Source organism: Homalodisca vitripennis, chromosome 4 (genome assembly GCF_021130785.1).
Source record: "Homalodisca vitripennis isolate AUS2020 chromosome 4, UT_GWSS_2.1, whole genome shotgun sequence".
Classification (NCBI taxonomy): domain Eukaryota; kingdom Metazoa; phylum Arthropoda; class Insecta; order Hemiptera; family Cicadellidae; genus Homalodisca; species Homalodisca vitripennis.
The window spans coordinates 18,482,382-18,504,222 of NC_060210.1; positions in this window are offsets into that span (position 1 = coordinate 18,482,382).

Genomic DNA, 21,841 nt, shown 5'->3' on the forward strand with positions numbered 1-21,841 from the left:
CACCGAAGTCAAAAGTCAAAAGAAACACTGTTTTCATTCTGAGTCTCTTCAGTCCCCGCAGTAACAGCACCTGAAAACGTAAAGTTCTTTATTACAAACGTTGTCCTGAAAAAAATTAACACAAAGTATACCAGTACAACATGAAGAAAAAAATGAGAGTTTATTTATCATGCCAACAAGATCAAATAACTTTTATAAAAAGCAAAATTATTTTTTTAGAAGTTTTAACTAAACTTACCTTTTAAACGCACAATAGCCGGGTTGGTCGGTGTCACCTTCAATAAAATTAAGTAACTCCTCTTCCCATGGTTTCAAGACAACCTTCTTGTTGCCAGTCTTGTTAGTCTGCCTTTGACTTCACTCTACTCTTCATATTGTTGAATTTTTTCCAAATTTGGCTTGAGTCGAGATGCAATCCCAATTCATTATCGATTCGATTTTGAATCTCTTCAATGGCTCTGTTTCTTTTGTTTTTGATATTTGGTATATTACTCTTTTCCAAAATACTGGATATTCCTTCATAATCGAAATAAAAGAAGCCTGGTTTTCAGTTGTGGGTTATTCCCTTTATTACAAGCCATCACTTGTTTTATTGTAACTCGTGAGACAACTAAAACAACAATGCGAATGTGGACGCTGAATATTAGTGTTATCTGCTCGATATCTGGACAAGTTGCAACACGTCTGTCTAGCACAAGATAGGGAAGGGAATTGTGAGCACTTGCTCCATTTGCCTGAGCAAGTCCTCTGGCCCAATATTGACTTTTTATTCACATCGAATCAGAGCACTTACTCGTGTTAGAAGGAGTTACTCCTCACTACCTGAGCATCTGCTACGGAGCATGTACTCCAACTTTATTCACTTCACCAAATGTCAGTGTTGAGTTTACCTTCAGTTCACCTTTGTTTTAGTGCAGTATTTGGAATCTGACGCTGTTATAGCCTTGATTCCTAGAGTAATGCTCGTCTGAAGAGATAACAAAGTCGACTACGAAGAAGTTAATAATGAACTGTTTACATCGTTGAAACATCAGAGACCTACACTACAAAACTACAAAATACAGTACAATCTAGGTGAAGAGGTATTCAGATGTACAACTGCAATCAGGTGCAAATTTTGAACTTTTTCGTTGCCGACTTTTTGGGATCTATTCAGACGGTCGTGACTCCAGATACCAGGAGTCAAGTCTGTGGCAGCCTCAGATGTCAACGTTGAATTGGTGTGAACTATTGAATTGATAATGATGATCACTTTGATCAACATCTATAGAGAATCGCTATTTCAGGAACAACGCGAAAGTCAGAACTTTTACTTAAGTACTGACCTTGAGGCGAATCAGATATAGACAGCGATGCGTTTTATTACTCAAGAGAACCTTCTTCGCAGCAAATACACTATACGTTGCCAACGACGTGGGTACTCATGAGACCGATGATTAGAAAGCATTATCTAAATATTTCTGACAAGAATATCTTTACATATGTTGTTTGCTCATTAACTAATTGTGAATTTTTCAAATTTATAAACTTGAAATAATAGATTTACATTGTTCACCCTAACCGAAGGGTTTTGACAAAAATTCCTGAAATGAACGCATTTGTTGTTGAAGACTTAGGGGTTATGAATATTTTCACGATGGTAAGTTAATTGAACAATTCGGAGAAAACCCTTGTAATAAATGGTTTTGTTAACGTATAATTTAACTTAGCAAATATAAACCTACACATTACTATGTGTTTAGCACGAGAAAAATATATAATATTTTTCAGGCATATTAGGCGAGAACACAAGCTAAAATAAGAAATTTACTTTAGAATATTTAACTCATTACACTATTTCTCAAAATTTTGGTCTATTTTCAAAATAGTGTGAATTTCTAATACGAAGAAAATCGAGCTGTCCTTTCCCCTCGATGAAATATGAATTGATAATCGCCCCCCTCCCAAAGTTAAATCATGGATACCTCACTGACGTATGAAGCCAGATCTCTAGTGATAGTATTCGATAATCTGTGCCATAAAGCTCTGTCAAGGCTCGAGACGATGCTTGGGGTTATTCCGTAAGTTATGTTAATTATTTAGTGGATAAGTATAAAGTAACATATCTGTATTACAGCCCATAGAAGAATCCACTGTACATTTACTTTGTTGGTAGTGGTCAGGTTTGATGTTTCTCATATATAAAACTTGTTATGTATAGTTTAATGTTAATTAAAGAAACACTGAGTAAAAATAACAACAGTAAGACTTTAAAATTGTTATCAGGGTTATCCGGTAAAGGGCGGAAAATTTATTAATCAGCCATTGATAGTTGAAAACTGACTCCATCTAAAAACTGTAAATGGCATAATATTTTTATTTATTCTACGGATACTGCAAATGAGTGTACTAACAGTGAATGCTGTAGCTAACGGTTAAAACAAATTCATAAAAATATTTAATACTTACGAAACATAATTTTTGGTCATATAGTGCCCCATTTAATGATTTACTTATTTTTATGCCTTGAATCTAATTTTAAAATATGGATCACTTGCAATGGGACACCCTGTACTACTAAACTATAACGGACAACCATTACGTGTTGATCTCATGTAAAGTCAAACCATCACAGTTTTGAAAGCACCAGTATTGTTTCTTAGAACGACTCCGATAATAAATTATGATAAATGCTAGTCAGTAATGTGATACTATTCAATCATAATTGTATACAATCAGAGTAAGCACAGGATTAGATAAGAGATTGGCGCTGGTATTGGAATATCAGTGGAAAGAGCAGCGAGTTTCCTGAGCCTAGCACCAAATTGAATCCTGGGTCTAGAGCCCTGGCCAGAGGCTTACACCAATTCTGCAAGTCCGGAGCGTTCATTACACTTATCCCCAGAGGAGCATCTCTACTCACACCGTGTTTACTCATTAATCTAGCATCTATGTACGTTTACAATGCCATTTAAAGAATACATAAAACTACTTTGTAAAACAAAATGTATTCAAGTAATTTAAAATCAGCTTAGAGGAATTCCAGTTGTTAACCTCGTACTTTGAAATTTATTGGATAACCTTTCAATAAATCTTTGAAATGTACAAAATAGTTGAATATTCCGTTAAAAGTACTGAGTAAACTTTTACATGTAATGTGAAATCTTTATAAAATAAGCCATTAGAGCTCTGTTGTATCTATATGTCTCTATCATTGAAAATATGCAGAGGTCGTATAGATCGTCGTTCGATATGGATCTCTTCAGACGAACATAGACCCTAGATTCTAGAAGTCTTGTCTTGCGGTGTTAGATTTCAGTGCTGCAGTAAGCGAAAGGTGAAATGGAGCTCAATTCAACTTCGTATTAAATCAACGCTTTCTACCATAGTTACTTTACGTGTCCTAAATAATTAAATTAATTTTGACTTTGAAATATTAAATGAGTGATTACTTATGATAGAAATGATAAATACATTGTAATGTTTATCCCACATCTAAAATTTATTATTATATTTTTTTCATAAATATATTTTTTTAATTAGCTGTCTCTATTTTGTGAAGACAAGAAAGATAATCATAACGTGCTGACATATGTATAATTTTAAGGGTCTGTGTTATTTTATTCGGCCACTATTACGTGAACTTTAAACACACCTCCCAACGGTATTGAGGAAACCCCCGTTATGCTGAAATAAGCAGAAACTAAGAAATTCTCGTGAAAATACTGCAAAACGTACTTTGTACTTCAGTTTACACATGTGTACAGCAGGGTCTAAGTTTGCAAACTTTGAGTGTTAAACTTGGCCATCAACTGTGTAGTAAAACCTTTCGCAACTAAGCAGCCAAACAGATTCTAACCCAAAGTTTCGAAACTCAAACCCACGTTTGTAGACTAATCATGTTATTCTACTCTGAAGGTTTGTAATTTTCTGCGAAAACCTGTGAGATGTGCAGAAACATCGGTTGGTCTTTCGTGCTTTGGGATCGTGTCTAAAACATCTTAGCACATTCAATTGTGAACCTGATGAGACAATGAGAATAACTCTTCGCTTAGATTACACTCGATGACTCTGGCTGGGTTAATCAGGTACACAGACACAGCTCTTTTGTGATCTTGATATCTTTGGTATAAAACCGATGAAAGTCATCGTTCGTTTAAAAGTGCGTGCGTGCATGTGCGCGCGCGCGTGTGTGTGTACGTGGCATAAAAAGTTGGATTGATATAATTGTATTGATCACTTCGTATTCTATTTGATCCCTCTACACACCATATAACTACCATCTGCTGTAGATACATATACGATACCTTTTTTAATCGTGGTTGGCTTTACTTTATTTTGATGGTTGGATTATACTCATAGTGTAGTTTTAAAAAAGGGGACCACGTAACCTCTATCCTTCCCATGTTAATTTTGTCAACTTTATGTACCTTTTTCTCAAAAACTATAAAAAATGTGTGCTTGAAATTTTTACCCTGTGTACTATACACCTTTTTGTACACATTTGTAACTTTTTGTAATAATTGGTTCATAGTAGGTGTTTTGTTAATTTTTTTTGTAAGTGTAAACAAAATTATTTAAAAAAATATGTTTTAATTTTGTAAAAAATGCTTAGGTATAATTTACAACAACCAAAAGTTATAAAAATGTAGAAGGCTATAAGACAAACATAACAAAAAAACTGTATCTTGATATCTTGTATGGTTGCTGAGAAAAAGGTACATACATAATAAAAAGTAAACTTTCGGAAAACGCAAAAGAAAGAAAACAAAGAGAATTTTTGACATTTCCTATTTATTTAATACGATCCAGATGCGTATGATGGTTGGTCTGGCCCCTCTTCCTCAGCATACAACTCCTCCAGTTTCTTTTTAGATAGTTGTTTTGACTGTCTGGCTTTTTTTGAATTTCTGCATTTAGTCGATCCGCTCTCCATATGCGCTGGTCATCGAAGGTTTTGAATACTTTTGCAGAGTGTTTTCCAACTTGAAGGCCCAAATTATTCAGAACCAAGCACTTGCTGATGTTTCCTTTGTTGAAGGCACTAACTGCATCATAAGCTCCCAGTTGAAGTGTTTTTAGTTGAACAAATGTATTCTTCGGAATTCGGTTCCATACTACATTGTTGAAGGATTCATTGGGGTTCTGGCTTTTTCCATGCAAGCATTTTTTTTAGTAAATCAGGTGCAGCTATATCCTTGTATATAGGCTTTACAACCTCCATGATAGCTTCAGGCAGATGAAAATGTGTAGTATGGTCATATTTTTCTTTATTTTGCTGATATTTACACCATGTTGATTCTCCTCAATGGAAAATTTCTCAGTGTATAGCAAACTTCAAAAAATTGTTTCAAGCATTTATACTTATCATATTTTTATAATTTATACATCATTTTAAACAGGAAAAAGAGTAGAATTATTTTAAATTATAACCTGATAATTGACAATTTTTCGATCTTTTGGTTACACGGTTCCCTTACTTTAATGCTTTAGCCTATGACAGTAATCCCAAGGAACAAAACGATGTTTCGGTTTGACTACATATTCTTGTATCTAGCTAAACTAAGCCTAACCACTCGAGTGACCAGCTTAGCTTAGGAGTAAGGCTGCGGCTGTCTAACCGAGGGGTCGGGTTCAATTCTGGGAGAGGCCAATACAAATTGAACTGAGTTTGGAACGTTTTGCCTTAAAAAAAGTTTAGTGTGACTAACAATAAATTAGCTCTTACCACCTTAACATTATGTTTAGCTGGAGTTTATAAGAATGACTTGTTACACTTTGTCCATTTATATACCCTAGCTGTAAATGAACACAATAAAATGTGTCTTTTTGTTTGTGAAGAAAGCAGGCCAAACCCGTAAATAGAAACTAATACAGAAGTATAACACTAAAAATTTATAATTTAGAGCAGTGGGTGGCCATCAGGTTCGTATGCTATATATAATAACAGTTTTAATCACAACGAGCGAATTTTTACCGAATCGACCGGTCCCTTTATTCTGTTTGATAAGATCCTCACACTTATAAGCTAACCATGGGGAGGTTTAATAAGACAAAATTTCAAAGCACATTTCATTAGAGGTGTATGAAAAGATAGTTACAGAAAAAGTACAATTACAATAATTGTAATTAAAGACATTACACATATAAGTTTCCAGTAGTCATAATAGTATTGAGATTTGCTCCTGTGGTTTATAATGGTCCCTGAATACACTTCTAATAGCTTTACAATGTAATTATAAAGCTATTATGAGTGATTCATTCATCAATGTGCATTATACCAATGAATGTGCCATTAAGGTCTGTAGTATAAAGCAATTAAACCTTTAGAGGTACTTAAGTTACTCTGTGTTGGACAGTGACACACTTTCAAGTATAAAAGGAGAAAATTTATTCTGATCATACGAAAGTAATCAAAGTTCAAGGGGTCTGTTCAGCATTAAGGAGTGAAGTATTAGCATTCATTTATAGTAATGAGGTTACACGGCTCAAAGTAGCCTGGCCAATATCAGAATAGGAAATACGGCACCTTTCCTCTTTAATATTCTTAATAATATCTGAGGGCTTTCATCTAAATCAATCATATTTGAACTAGAGTTCAACAATGTATCGAACTTAGTAGCAACATTCAATAAAAATGACTGTTTAAATTTTAGAACGATTAATGATGAACATTTTTTTGCTAACACATGTCGAGATCCTTTATTATGTACACAATTGATTTAAATATTGACTGGGGTGAATTTATACGCACTTTTGTACATTACAGATCCAAATCAAAGAAGGTGTAAATTACTCGATTGAAATGTCATCGATCAAAAATCTTGCTCTGAAAGTCTATTGCTGTTGTTTTAGGATATCCAAAGTATTTGACGATAGTTCGTATTGAGAATTAGTATCACTATGTATAAATTTGCACTATTTAAAAATCTTGTTCTAGAAATCTTAATGCTGCAGTTTTAGATATACATTACACAAATCCAATACTAGACTACAACAAGAAAATAGTACGAGACTTTGGAGTGACCGCGACCGAACCATATCTCCTCCAACTATACATGATACACAAACTTCTAACGAGTACGAGAAAAGAGAGCATCGAAACCCAAGGCGGCACGAGAGAGAACAAAGTGCACTGACACTTTGTGAGTGACCACGCCAGGACTATATCTCTAGAATCGTTACTATGATACATCCGACTGAATCTTCGGGTGAAGAAGGGTCGCTCCTGGACGGTGGACACCAATGAGAGAAGGCGTAGTTACATCAGATGAAAGGTACAAGGGTCACTGCAAAGTTCTCTTCTGGATATATTAAAAATATTATACAGTTTAAACTATTTCTATCGCTTTGTAAAATATTTATATCTCCTTATTCATTAAACTGTACTAGTAAATTTGCATAGGAATGAGTAATTGGGGTCGTCCTGAATAAAAAGTCAAGCCTGCTAGAGTGAATTCTTACGGTTTAATGCCCTTGTACATCATTTAAAATGTTTGTACGTGTACAAATTATCACAGCCGTTTGAGAATTAAAAAGAATGATTGGATAACGAATTTACCACAGTTATATAAACGAAATACAGGAAGTTTCGAAAAATGGTGTCTGGATTCTTCCTCATGTACCATATATAACAATATAATGATAACCACCCAATTTAGTAGCAAAGTAAACTTATTTGTTGAAACACATCAGGTGCATGAAATACGTGCTAATAAGGAAAAACGAAAACATCAACGAAACATCAACACAGGGAGACATATAGTGGATAATGTTAATAACACTTTACAGGGCAGTCTTCAGTTTTCAAACATAATAGAGACATGCTACAAATGGTAACATGATGGCATCGGTCCCGCCCCGACTATTAGAGACAGCTGATAACTGCTGGATGGCTGCTGAACGGGATCGGTCAGGCCCCGACTACTAGAGACAGCTGATAAGTGCTGGATGGCTGCTGAACGGGATCGGTCCCGCCCCGACTATTAGAGGCAGCTGATAAGTGTTAGATGGCTGCTGAACGGGATCGGTCCCGCCCCGACTATTAGAGGCAGCTGATAAGTGCTGGATGGCTGCTGAACGGGATCGGTCCCGCCCCGACTATTAGAGACAGCTGATAAGTGCTGGATGGCTGCTGAACGGGATCGGTCCGGCCCCGACTATTAGACACAGCTGATAAGTGCTGGATGGCTGCTGAACGGGATCGGTCCGGCCCCGACTATTAGAGGCAGCTGATAAGTGCTGGATGGCTGCTGAACGGGATCGGTCCGGCCCCGACTACTAGAGACAGCTGATAAGTGCTGAATGGCTGCTGAACGGGATCGGTCCGGCCCCGAATATTAGAGGCAGCTGATAAGTGCTGGATGGCTGCTGAACGGGATCGGTCCCGCTCCGACTATTAGACACAGCTGATAAGTGCTGAATGGCTGCTGAACGGGATCGGTCCGGCCCCGAATATTAGAGGCAGCTGATAAGTGCTGGATGGCTGCTGAACGGGATCGGTCCGGCCCCGACTATTAGAGGCAGCTGATAAGTGCTGGATGGCTGCTGAACGGGATCGGTCCCGCTCCGACTATTAGACACAGCTGATAAGTGCTGGATAGCTGCTGAACGGGATCGGTCCCGCCCCGAATATTAGACACAGCTGATAATTGCTGGATGGCTGCTGAATGGGATCGGTCCGGCCCCGACTACTAGAGACAGCTGATAAGTGCTGGATGGCTGCTGAACGGGATTCGGTCCGGCCCCGACTACTAGAGACAGCTGATAAGTGCTGGATGGCTGCTGAACGGGATCGGTCCCGCCCCGACTGACACAGCTGATAAGTGCTGGATGGCTGCTGAATGGGATTGGTCCGGCCCCGACTATTAGAGACAGCTGATAAGTACTGGATGGCTGCTGAACGGGATCGGTCCGGCCCCGACTACTAGAGACAGCTGATAAGTGCTGGATGGCTGCTGAATGGGATCGGTCCGGCCCCGACTACTAGAGACAGCTGATAAGTGCTGGATGGCTGCCGAACGGAATCTGTCCGGCCCCGACTGTTAGAGGCAGCTGATAAGTGCTGGATGGCACAAATGCGCAAAAAATGGCTGGAGCACTTTCAAGGATCATGCCAAATGATGGAGGAGCAAGGGCGAGCAAGCGCAAGGTGCTTAGTTCAGTACTGAGTTCAGTACTGCTGTACGTAGCACCTATAAGGCAAAGAGCGCTTAAGTACAAGAAATACAAAGAAGAACTGAAAAGAGCTCAAAGGAGAATGGCTTTGCGCGTCTGCAGCGCCTATCGTACAGTTTCTACGGAAGCGGTTTTGGTTCTGGCGGGGACACTTCCAATAGATCTGCAGGCTAAGGCAAGAACCGAAACATACCGGGAAGGAAGTTGTAGGACAGAAGAATACATGGCCAAATGGCAAATTGAATGGAGCCAGGTACACAGGGAAAGCTGAATGGACCAAACGCCTAATTCCCGACCTTAGAGCATGGGTCGATAGAGAACATGGAGAATGCAACTACTACCTCACGCAAGCTTTGAGCGGACACGGTTGCTTTAAGTCGTACCTAAAGAGGTTTCACTTGGCAGATGATGAGTTGTGTGATAAGTGCAATGACATTGACACACCGGAGCATACACTTTTTGCTTGCCAGAGATGGACTGCAGAAAAAAGGGAGGTAGAGGGAGTGATACATGGTGTGCTGACCGTGGATACATTAGTGCCTCTAATGTCAGACTCTAAAGAAAAATGGGAGGAGGTTAACAACTACATAAAAAAAATAATGCAAGGAAAAAGAGAAATATAGTATGCCGAGATGCCCGGTTGATACAGAGGAGTAGAAGAAACAGTCCCTTCATTTTGAAGCAATACCAACAAGGTGATCCCAGAGTGAAACGGAGAAAGGGGTTTTTTTAGTGAGTAAGAATCTCACACTACCACCTACTACGGGCTAGGTGGTGCCTATGTAAGGTTTTTCCCCCATCTCGAAAGAAAAAAAAAGTGCTGGATGGCTGCTGAACGGGATGGATGCTGATTGGGACCGGCCTGGTTCCCTCAAATAGAGGCTGCTTTACATGAAAAGAGAAGTCTGCCTATAAGAACAATTGTTGATTTTCTATTTGAAGTTCAACACTCGAATTAAAAACTTTAAAGTGTAATTTTTTATACCTACAGAACAAATGCATCTGATGGGTTCTAAAACCTATGAACAGACTAATAACAATGATATGATTGGGTTTTCGTATAAACCAAACCCAAAGCAATTCATAGATTTTCAGAGCATAGATCCTCAGCGTATTGATAGAAATACTGTGATAAGTCTCCAAACTTTATTTGTGTTCCTTATATAAGTAAAACAATATTTTGAATCAATAAGGTTAGAAATGCAAATATTTTTTTCAAATTTAACTACTTCTTTACAACTGACTCGTATTTTTACGTATAATTACTATCAAGAAAAGGAGTGAGCAGTTGGAACGATGTGAACAGGTGAAACGACAATGAACCTTATTACGTGGCTAATTAAAGGCGGGTTTACCACGAAAGCGTGCCTGCTACTTACTTATCTTTCGCCCGAAAATTGCTTTAACTTGTAGAGAGCCAACTAACCAAATTAACCAAGTTAAATGTCTTGAGTAAATAGTCGCCTTTTTGCTGTCTTTAATTACGTTTTTAGTACACGAAATGTAAGAGGTTGACTTTACTCGTGTTTCCAACTAAATTGAATGCTGCTGTATATTTCTGAGCGGTGAAGTTCGTTCAGTAGAGATGTAAATTTGCATGTAATTGGTGTTTTAAATAATTTGAGTTTGAAGTTGTTACCAATGTAATCAATTATTAAAATACCATTGTTATGTCCTTAGACTATCGAAAACATTTAAATTACAAAAGAGAGTGGGTTTGTCATGAACCAGTAAAAGGGTATTGAAAGGCGTTGTTTGTAGAACTAAGCCATGATTTTGCATTCTGCCTTTGTGTACGACAGTTTACGTATTGATTCCGGTTCGTTTCCAGAAAATATGAGTTGAAGCATGGTGAGACACTAGAAACTAGAAAAAATATAACAGTAACACTGAATAAATATAGTTTTAAAAGTGATTTTATATTTAGAGCTATTCATAGTAGTTTTTATTGTAGTTTTTATTATGAAATTTATTAAATTTAGAAAAAACTTCTATAACAAACAACTTCAATTTTTCCTTTCTTACCTTTTCTACGCGCGGGTTTCCGATATTATCGTAGTAGGTATACCAGTATATTATACTCAACTTATCTGTTCAGCGGATTAGCTTCATGTATAATTTGAAATGTAACACATTATCTGCGTCTCTATTCAATAACTGACTTAAGGCCAATAAGGTCAGTGGTGAATAGCGCTGTTGCCAGTTGGTGTAATGGTTCCGATTCATTAGAAATACCACCAAAATGGCGTGCATTTAAGAATCGTAGTTTACTTACTTTTGGGATTGGATTTCATTTGATAAGCTTTGAAGGTACTTACGAGTATATGTATCACATATTTTATTTAATTTATTAGTGACAAGAGTTTAAAAATATATTCAACTTTGTGTACTAAAGAATTCAGAAACGAAGGAAGTTTTTTTATATGAAAATTTTGACGGCATCATAGTTTTGAAATTGAATAAGCTAAATCTTCCTTTTCAAACATCTTTTTTATTCTATTTTATTAAATAGAGGTTGTAAAGTCTCGTTAAATCTATTATTTGCTCTCTACCAACAAAACATACTGCCTACGGTTGCCACATTCATTAGTACTTTAATATAACTTACATTGAACTTGTTTGAATTGGGTATGGATCCAAATGGTATTTATTGCTTTAATTGTGAACTACAAAATATTTTATCTCTTTGATCTTTTTTAAATTTTAGATTAATACCGAGATTATTTGATCAGGAAAGTTTCAAATTTCACATTATTTTTAATCTCATTCTTGAGTAACCAGCGGTCTTGTATATTGTATTTTTTTACACATCTATAAAGAGGTATTACACCAGATAAGTGTAATAACTCTAATTATTAATAAGTATTATATTCTAAGTACCAGGTTATTTATAAATTTCTCTTAAATTTAAAACCCATAAAAAGATGTATTCTGTGAATTAAAACAAGATGCAATGTTACACGTGGCAAACATTTGTAGCCACGAAGTCAGTGATTAGGCAACACTGTACACACAGCGTTGCCATATAGTGGCGAACGATTCTCGACCTTATTCCACTTTGCCTGAAAACTAAATGTGTGAACTGTCATATGCCAAATTTAGATAACTGTATGTTATGATATAGAAAGTAATAAATGCAACATTTTTAAAACATTGTAGCAAGTAGTTTATCACAAAATTAACTTTTTTGTTTAGTTTCGAGCTGTAAATGAATGAATGAGAGCTGAAATTCATGCGAATTGCCTAGAACATTGGTGTGGAATAGAGAGCAGATATTGAGATTTCTTCAAATGATTATGTACTTGGAGAAATCTGAATAACATTAGAAATGGTACAGAAAGAGATTTCTTTTTGTTTTGGTTCCAGCTTTGTGCCTACTGGGGGACCTTTGGAAAAAGGCACATACTTTGTTAAAGAATAATTTTCTTCAAATGACCACTAAATATTTCGAAGATATTAAGTATATTTCGATGTTTTTTTTCAATGACCTAATGCTCTAGACTGGACATCATTTTAAGCCAAACTCAGATTCCTGAAAAGAATTCAAACTCAGGTCCCTGAGGAGATAAGCTAGGACGCTTAAATTCAGCTACTAGGGTTGGCTTGGAAGCACTCAGCTACGTTTGTGGTTCAAGTTAGGGTTTCTGAAAACATTCCTAAGTAAGACCTTGTGGATGAGAGAAGATCTCGTAGTAAAAGGAAAATAGTCTAGAGTTTTTTTTAACTAGAACGGCGGGCTTCAATGATTATATGGAACACTCAAGTGCCTATTTTACAGTTACATGTGATATTTCCTGTGAAAAATCTAAAAATAACGTTCTGGGAAATCAAGATAGAGTAATATGCAGTGATGGAGTTTTCCTGAAATGATACTATTATATATTCCACTTGTCTTAAATGTATATAAGATAATTTGTAAATGCTGCCCTCGGTACCCAACTTTGACTAGTTTAGGAGAGATTCGATAAATATAAGTTCAATGTACAATTTTCAATGTTATATCATAGTGTGCATCACATATATGGTTTCCATAGTTTTTACTAGGAAAACTGCTGTCTCGTTTATAGTTGAGCGGATAGAAAATACGGTAACAATCACAGTATAACAAAACCGGTTGAATTTTGAATTTAGCTCCAGTGTACATTTCTTTTATTGTAGCGTCTGGTATCTGACGCTGTTTCAGACTTGACTCCTGGAATCTTGAGTCACGTTCGTCTGAAGAGATCCAAAGAAAGTCAACAATGAAGAATCTCAAAACGAAACATTCACATCGTTTCGACATATATACCTATAAATAAGTGAAGTGATAGTCTCATTGTCTCGTCAGGTAAACACGATGATATAGACACGGTCTCTAAGCACGGTGGAGCATCCAAGTTTTCTATACTTAACGTAGCTATAGTAGGAAGGGTTGATTAAATTGATATTGAGTTTGGCTAAAATTCACTTGGAAGGTGTAAAAGAAAGGAGTCAAGTCTGAGACAGGGTCAGATACCAGACGCTGCAACAAAAGGAAGGTGAACTGAAGCTAAACTCAAAATTCAATTGAATCACCCATTCCTACCATAGCTACTTATTTTTTTACATAGCTACATTATGTAAAAAAATGGTTTCATAAGGATGTAATATTTTTGTAGTAGTCATGAACTGCAATTTTAGGCAGCCACTGTAGGCAGCAATTACTAGTCAGGAGCTTACAACTCACTTCAAAACCAGATTTTACTTCTTAAACACAATTTTAAGCATGGAATATATGCTAAGGCGATTGCGCAGACAGCAACAAAGTAGCTACTGTAGGCAGTAATTACTAGTCAGGAGCTTACAACTCTTATCAAGCAAGACTCAATTTTCTAGGCATAATTTGTGAATGGTAAGTAATCTACAGAGATTGCGCAGACAGTAACAAAGTAGCTACTGTAGGAAGTAATTACTAGTCAGGAGCTTACAACTCTTATCAAGCAAGACTCAATTTTCTAGGCATAATTTGTGAATAGTAAGTAATCTACAGAGATTGCGCAGACAGTAACAAAGTAGCTACTGTAGGTAATAATTACTAGTCAGGAGCTTACAACTCTTATCAAGCAAGACTCAATTTTCTAGGCATAATTTGTGAATGGTAAGTAATCTACAGAGATTGCGCAGACAGTAACAAAGTAACCACTGTAGGAAGCAATTACTAGTCAGGAGCTTACAACTCTTATCAAGCAAGACTCAATTTTCTAGGCATAATTTGTGAATGGTAAGTAATCTACAGAGATTGCGCAGACAGCAACAAAGTAACCACTGTAGGAAGTAATTACTAGTCAGGAGCTTACAACTCTTATCAAGCAAGACTCAATTTTCTAGGCATAATTTGTGAATGGTAAGTAATCTACAGAGATTGCGCAGACAGTAACAAAGTAGCTACTGTAGGAAGCAATTACTAGTCAGGAGCTTACAACTCTTATCAAGCAAGACTCAATTTTCTAGGCATAATTTGTGAATGGTAAGTAATCTACAGAGATTGCGCAGACAGTAACAAAGTAACCACTGTAGGCAGCAATTACTAGTCAGGAGGTAACAACTCCCGGCAAGCCAAAGTCAACTTCCTAGACATAATTTGCCTTGAGACTTCAGTGGTTTGGTGTTTATTTGGACAGCTCTCTGGTGACTACTAAACCGCTTCCTCCCAGCTGCCTAAGTGTCTTAACATTTTCAAAAGCTTGACCCGTCTGGATCCCTCTTGTCTAATCTTGTTTTAAGCATAATTACTGGACCGTTCTTTAAGTATTTAAGAATAAACACTATTTAAAGAGATAGTTTTATTAATACTGATTAATGTAAAGAATAAAGTAAAACATCTTAAAATAAAGCTAAACATGTACTAATCCTAGAAGTAGTTGGTAATTAAAAACCTACTACGAGTTAAAAAAATAATTGCAACGTTTTGACAAATTCTTATTGCTTATACCGATTATAATAAAGTGAATAGAATATTACAATAAAACTATAATTTTCTTTGTTTGGAGTTTGTTTATGGCGTTGGAAGGATCCAGAAAGAAATTGGTTTTTTCTGACTTTTGTCGTCGTTTAGTGATAGAATACGTAGTTTAGTAACACTACGTTTCGAGATCTGTAATCTCATCTCGTCTTCAGGTAAATGACTAAACTATTGCCTGAGTACAATTTAACAAATCAGTTATAAACAATCATATCTGAAGACCTAAATTTTTTATGCGTGGTTGAGTTATCATACGAGTGCGGTATAAGTTTGGTAATCTCTGTTAGATTGACTGCTTTAACTTCGAAAACACAATACTGAGAGCTCTATCGGTAAGTATTCATTTTCCATTTGATAATAGTTCATAAACCGAGATTTTCTTATAAATATATAAAATAACGAATAATGCAAGAAATAATAACAGTAATTCAGCTCATACGTATTTCATTTCGATTATTCAAACAAGTAATGAAGCTGCACGCGCTTAACCCTGGTAAAGCAGTTTATTATTGTCTTAGTTCGAAGCTAATTAGTGTGGGGTTGTTTAAGGCAGGCAGGTTCGTGGTCATAAAGTTTGTTACCAGAAACATTTGTGGTGGTCTCTTCGTAGTCGAGACTATTTCGTGGTCATCAGCTTTCATAGTTATCAGCAACTGTAGACCAGGATTCATGGGCCAGTTACTTGTGGAGGGCAGATTATGTTTAGGATATTGAGACAACATTTTCTAAATAAAGCTGCGTCAGTGAAAAAAGTCAGTCAGCAATATTCGTCTCAGGGGAAAGTAGGCTATTATATTTATACTATGATATTAAAACATATTATTATATTACAATAATATGATATATAACTATATATTACTTAGTACATAAGATCATCGTAACAAGATTTTGGACATTTGCCATCATTATATGGTACTAAAGGTAAAACGCAACGTTTCAAGGATTAGAATCTATCCTCTTCGTCAGGTGAAGGGTAATAAAGAACAGAAAGAAGAGAAATAAAAGTATCCAACTCACTTGTGTTGGCTTAACTTGTGATTGTGATTCTCGTACTCGTGATTTATGCTCGGGACTTGCATCCTGTGCAGTGACAACGCCTCGTCTGGACTCCAAACAACTTTCGGGCACGTTTTAAGCCTTTTCCATTCCTTCTTTTCTTCTATCTGTTCTTTATTTTGTATGTATTAATAACCCCTCGCCTGAAGAAGATGATAGGTTCCCATCCTCGAAACGTTTTGTTATGTACCTTTTGCAATATATAACGATACAAATGTCCGATATCCTGTTATTCCTTCAAAAGTTAAATCGTCAATAACAAACTTTACAGAAATCATCTTGTTATAATAAATTATTATTATCAGATCTGAAGGCTAAAATTGGTTTATATATTTGTATTACGTACTCCACCTTAGACTTCGATATAAATTTCAACGTAAAACGTTCAATATGAAGAAAAATATAACCGAAACTGTTACTAACCTTGAACTTAAATTTATCCGTAAAAAGAAAGAATTAGGCCTAAAACAATAAAAAAAGGAAAACTAGTCTTTAACTAGCACTAGTATTAAATATCCGAATTTATGAATATATCACTGTGTTGTTTTTACATTATATTATGACACGAAATTGAATCACGAATTTGATTACAATTCGGAAAAGAATAAAGGTGGCCATCTTGAAGTTATTCTTTGGTTTTTGCATTAAAGTCGTCTCTTTTAAGAACATGAGAGATATTCAAATATAATTTCCATATAGTAATCCATAATAGTAACTTGAACAATTTTTAGGCACATGATATTAAATTTAAAAAGAAAATTTATATTTAAACGTCAAATTAGGTATTTTGATATCCTATAACAAAGAAAGACCATTTAAAGAAGAAAGAACTGTATTTTATTACAAATAATAAAAGGCTCGTAAGGACAATTGAAATATTGCAAGAATTTAATTGTGATAAGAATTTGTCAACGTGGTTTGATCTAAAAAATTCAATGGTAGTCATGTAGTGGAATAGTCATACTTTCCAGGTAAAAAGCTAATGCCATATTTATTTCATGGAAACGGGTTTTTTTGAATAGAAGGGACATTATAGATTCGAGTTATTTTATTTTATGGTGTCCGAAAAGAATAATAATGTTTAGAAATCTAATTTCACAAATAATATGGGCTTAGGACAAGGTTTTTATTGATTTCCATTATTTTATTAAACTAATTAATAGTGGAGAGGTGGTTATTTTATCCTCACACTGTAAGAAAGCGTTAATAACATTTCATGAAAGGGGATCGGGTTTCAGCACAAGAAACAAAAAGTGCTGGAACCATCTCAACATCTAACGAGAGGTAAAGTTTCACTCAGACTGTCATAAAACATTCATTGCACAGAGGTGGTTGGTGTCACACTAACTACCAGCTCTCGCCTCCTCTACTAATTTCAACTTCTCTCCTCATACGTTTCAGCAGCACGAGTTTTATTGCTTAAACAATACTAAAAATAATTATTGAACTCATAACAATAAAATAATAACAATACTCCCCTCAAACATCATTCTAAAATTAATTATTTACTTCCCTATCGTTTCCCCTAAAGCAACGTTCTGTATAAAAGCATACTTGTTCTTCTTATTCCTAGTATCATCTTAGTGTCATGGATTAGTTTTAATTTAACTTTGAAAATATTTTTTTCACCTTGTACCATGATTTAGTCGTATTTTATATTATACATATATTTGCATCTCTTTTACTCGTTACTGGTTAATACAAGTTACATCCGATGTTCTTGGAACTAGATTCCTGGCGGATTATTAACCTAATTGGCACACGTATTAATTTTTTCTCTCTTGAACTTTGTAGCTGCCGATAACACCTCGAACACCTTGTCCGTAAGTAAAATCTATATTATTGTATTATAAATTAGTCCTTTCATGAGAGACATCTAACTTTGAATTTAATATAAAGTAAAGTTGTAAATATTAAAGTCACTTACCTTGGTTGATGTTTTATTTGGTAGATTCATACGGATAATAGTGTGATGATGTCCTTCTGACGAGAACACGGTGTCATGAATTTTAAGTTGTCTCGATAAATGACTAATATCGTCGTGATTTTGTTTTAGGCGTGTTTAACTTCAAGTCTTTGTGTTTGATTTAATCTATGAGTATAACTTCGAGTGTTTCCAACATTCATGTTTTAAACTTCTAGTCTACTAATCTCCACTTTTTCTGACTACAGCTGCAATTTAGGGCGAAGATGTTGACGCCCGCGCTTGTGAGTCCACATCAACGTGAAGGGAAGTCAATCCTAAAGTTTTAATAATTATCAAGTTCGTATGCAAAATTCCCATTTAACATTGGAACCATTAGGCCCACCCCCTTGATATAATTTAGATCATTATCACTCTATTTTTGCAGCAACTTGGCAATACATTATTTAATTTTTACATTTAGAAGAGGTCCTTTTATATTTTTTTGCCGCAATTAAACATATAAGTAAACTTTGCAAATTGATTTTTCATTACTACGACGAGAGCGGTATCCAATCACATGTGTTTCGTCCATTCGGTACAGCCTTTACCTTAGTGGTTAAGGCTGTGTAACCGAGAGATCCACTGGAATTTCCCTCCACTGGTTCAATTCCCTGGAAAATCAATGAAAAATCGCAAATTGGTTTCGGATGGCTTTCTTGAATTTGTTGAGTGTGGTAATAATTAAAAATGCTATTAAAGTAAATACCACATAAAAGCACAAAATATATCTAATGGCTTAATATTGGATCTCAACCAAGTTTTTGTGTTATTGTTATTTTACGCAGTTATTATTGGTTTTTTAATCGTTCGTCTGCCACAACTTCTGTGTATTTAGTTTAATTTATGAGATAAATTTCTCATTTTGTAAAATACAGTATTTATTTGCTTGAAAATTCTTAAGTTCCTACCCCATATGTGTATTTCGCTGGGATGAAGTAAAAGCTAGCCCAAATGAGTTAATGTTTACAGGCGGTTTGGAATCTGAACTGAAAATATGTTTAAACTAGTGTTCTGAAAAGACGTTGACGTCATTAATGAAATATTTGTGGCCATTTCTATTGTGAATAAGGTTCCTTCCACTTCCGGTTGCTTCAGGTTGTGCTTTACATCAGTAGCTCAGGTAGCACATTTCGTAGACCTCCCGTCTTCCTTTCATGAAATATTAAACAATATCCAACACTTCAGTACATATACGGTGCTAGATTATTGTTCTCTTAGGAGAAGCTTTGTGCTTCTTCCGGAGTGACAGCATATTCAGGATTGATAAGGTTGGAAGTAGCAGCTCTATCCTCAGATCCATGAGAAAGGATTTTGGTATAATCTCAGTTATGTCCCCTTAGAAGAAGAGAAGCCAGCTCTTCAGCCAAATCAGGCCTTTAGCAAGCCTTTATGTCTAGGATAACAACAGCCTTTAACTCCTTTAAAACTTTTGCCCAACTCCAACAGTCAATTTCCGAAATAGAATATACCTATCGATCTACCTTGCACCCCAATATCTCGATATTCGTGGACGGTGACGTGCCGCTTAGGGAAATCCATAGAGTGACCCCGCAAATATTCGTCAGAGTACTATTTAAATAGTACCAAATGAATAATAACCGAACATGCTGTATACAATAGTGAAATGATTCTCTTTTAGCATAAGGTATATTACACTATCTTCCTGTGACAGCTACTATTTTTGTGTGCATAAAACTGGATTGGTTCTATATCAATTATATTCTAGGATTTCTTTATTATTTGTATTGAATAAAATATCAACATACGTATGACTTTGTAAGTGTAAATTGTTAGTTTTAAACAATATAGTTTCTGTTATTGTAGGTAAAGCCAAAATCAAAGCCTGGTAAGGGTTGTAAAGATTCACTGTTTATTTTGTATAAGTTCTCAAAGCTCTCGGCTTGCCCCAAGGACCAAGTTCTCCGGTAATATTCCGACCGAACAAGCAAACCAACGCCTCCACTGCTTGTTAGACCTTACAAGTCAACATTAGTCAGTACACGTTCTAACTCAGTAATTACACAATGCACCATCTAATGTGAAATGTATAAAATACAATTATCAAATCGTAATTTGATATATACACGTATGTTAGTTACGTAGACTTTGCTTATTGGATATGAAATATATAATATTTCGATAAATTTCGCATTCAAAAAGGATACAAAATAAATTCTGTGTACAATGAAACACTGACAAATTTAGTTTGTAAGTTTGTTTTCTTTTTTATTATAAAAAGGATTTGTTATTAGTTTACTATATGATATTTATATATATATATATATATATATATATATATATATATATATATATCATATAAAAATAATTAAAGTATATAATTACATTTTTACGCAACTTATTTTGCATTAAATAAAAATATCCACTGGCTCGCATATACCGAAACCATCGGAGTTTCGGGAACAAAGTTTATACGCACAGAGAAAACTTTTAAACTAAGTCTTTACTGTATAATTTGATGATTTAAAATATTTAAGTTACTTATTGCATTTTATTTTAGTTAGAATAAACTACATTTTGTTAAACACTTAATTAGGTTGGTTGACTATTATATAATATTTTTTATTTATTTTTATAAGATTATCAAATATGATATAATTTTAAACTAACATACTACGGTGTTGATTTTTACAAACATTTAATTAACAGTCTTTTTAGACTGAACTTTTGATATAATTTCTATGTTTCACTGAACAACTGATTCTAATCCCGTGTGCACTGAAATATCTGTTAGTTTTACTATCCGTATGAAAAATATCAAGAATTTCCTTTAAAAAAACCTAATAAAACAGGATTTTATGAATTATTTGACGAAACCCACAAGGGAACTATAACATATGTGGTATTTTTGAAATCAGTAAAAGATATACTTTCTTCGATTGAGTAAAAAAACATTATTTGAACAATACAACTAGTGTTTGTTTTCATTGGAAGTTATAACATTTAAAAACTATAATAAATATTAATGCAGATTTAAAATTCAAAAATTTCCAATAAGAGAGCTGTGACAGATAAACTTTTGTACACAAACAGTTATTTGAGCCCAGCGAGTGAAGGACGCAACCAATTACCAACTGAACAAAATGTTTTTGTTGGTGTACAACTTTATCCTTTTAATTTTTGCTTCATCTCTTAGAATGTCCAAAATCCCTTCAGTGTCCATAGCTTTTTTGTTGGGAGTGCCGATGGCCGAGCCGTCTAAGTCGTTGGACTTTGGTCTGAGTTAGAGATAGCGCAGGTTCAAATCCTGTCTGTGACCGTTGCACTTTTTATCAGTACAATCAACCTCGTACTGTATCGACTCTCCTCCTATTCTGTTTGATAAGATCTTCGCACAGGCCAGAGGCCCATGAGAACGGACAGAATAAGGCTTAAAAGGGGTTCGCCCTCTCCTTTATATATATATATATATATATATATATATATATATATATATATATATATGTGTGTGTGTGTATATATGTGTGTACACAGGTATGTGTGTATATATATATAAATTTAATATATATATATATAAAGCACTCAGTGAGTATAATCAATAATACTCGATTACCAATATGGTAACCCGGACCGTGTAGTTGTTGTTAATCTATATAAAAAATGAAAGTAGGCTATGCCATTTGTGCAAATTTAATAATTATGAAAGTCCTTGACAGGTACTTGGT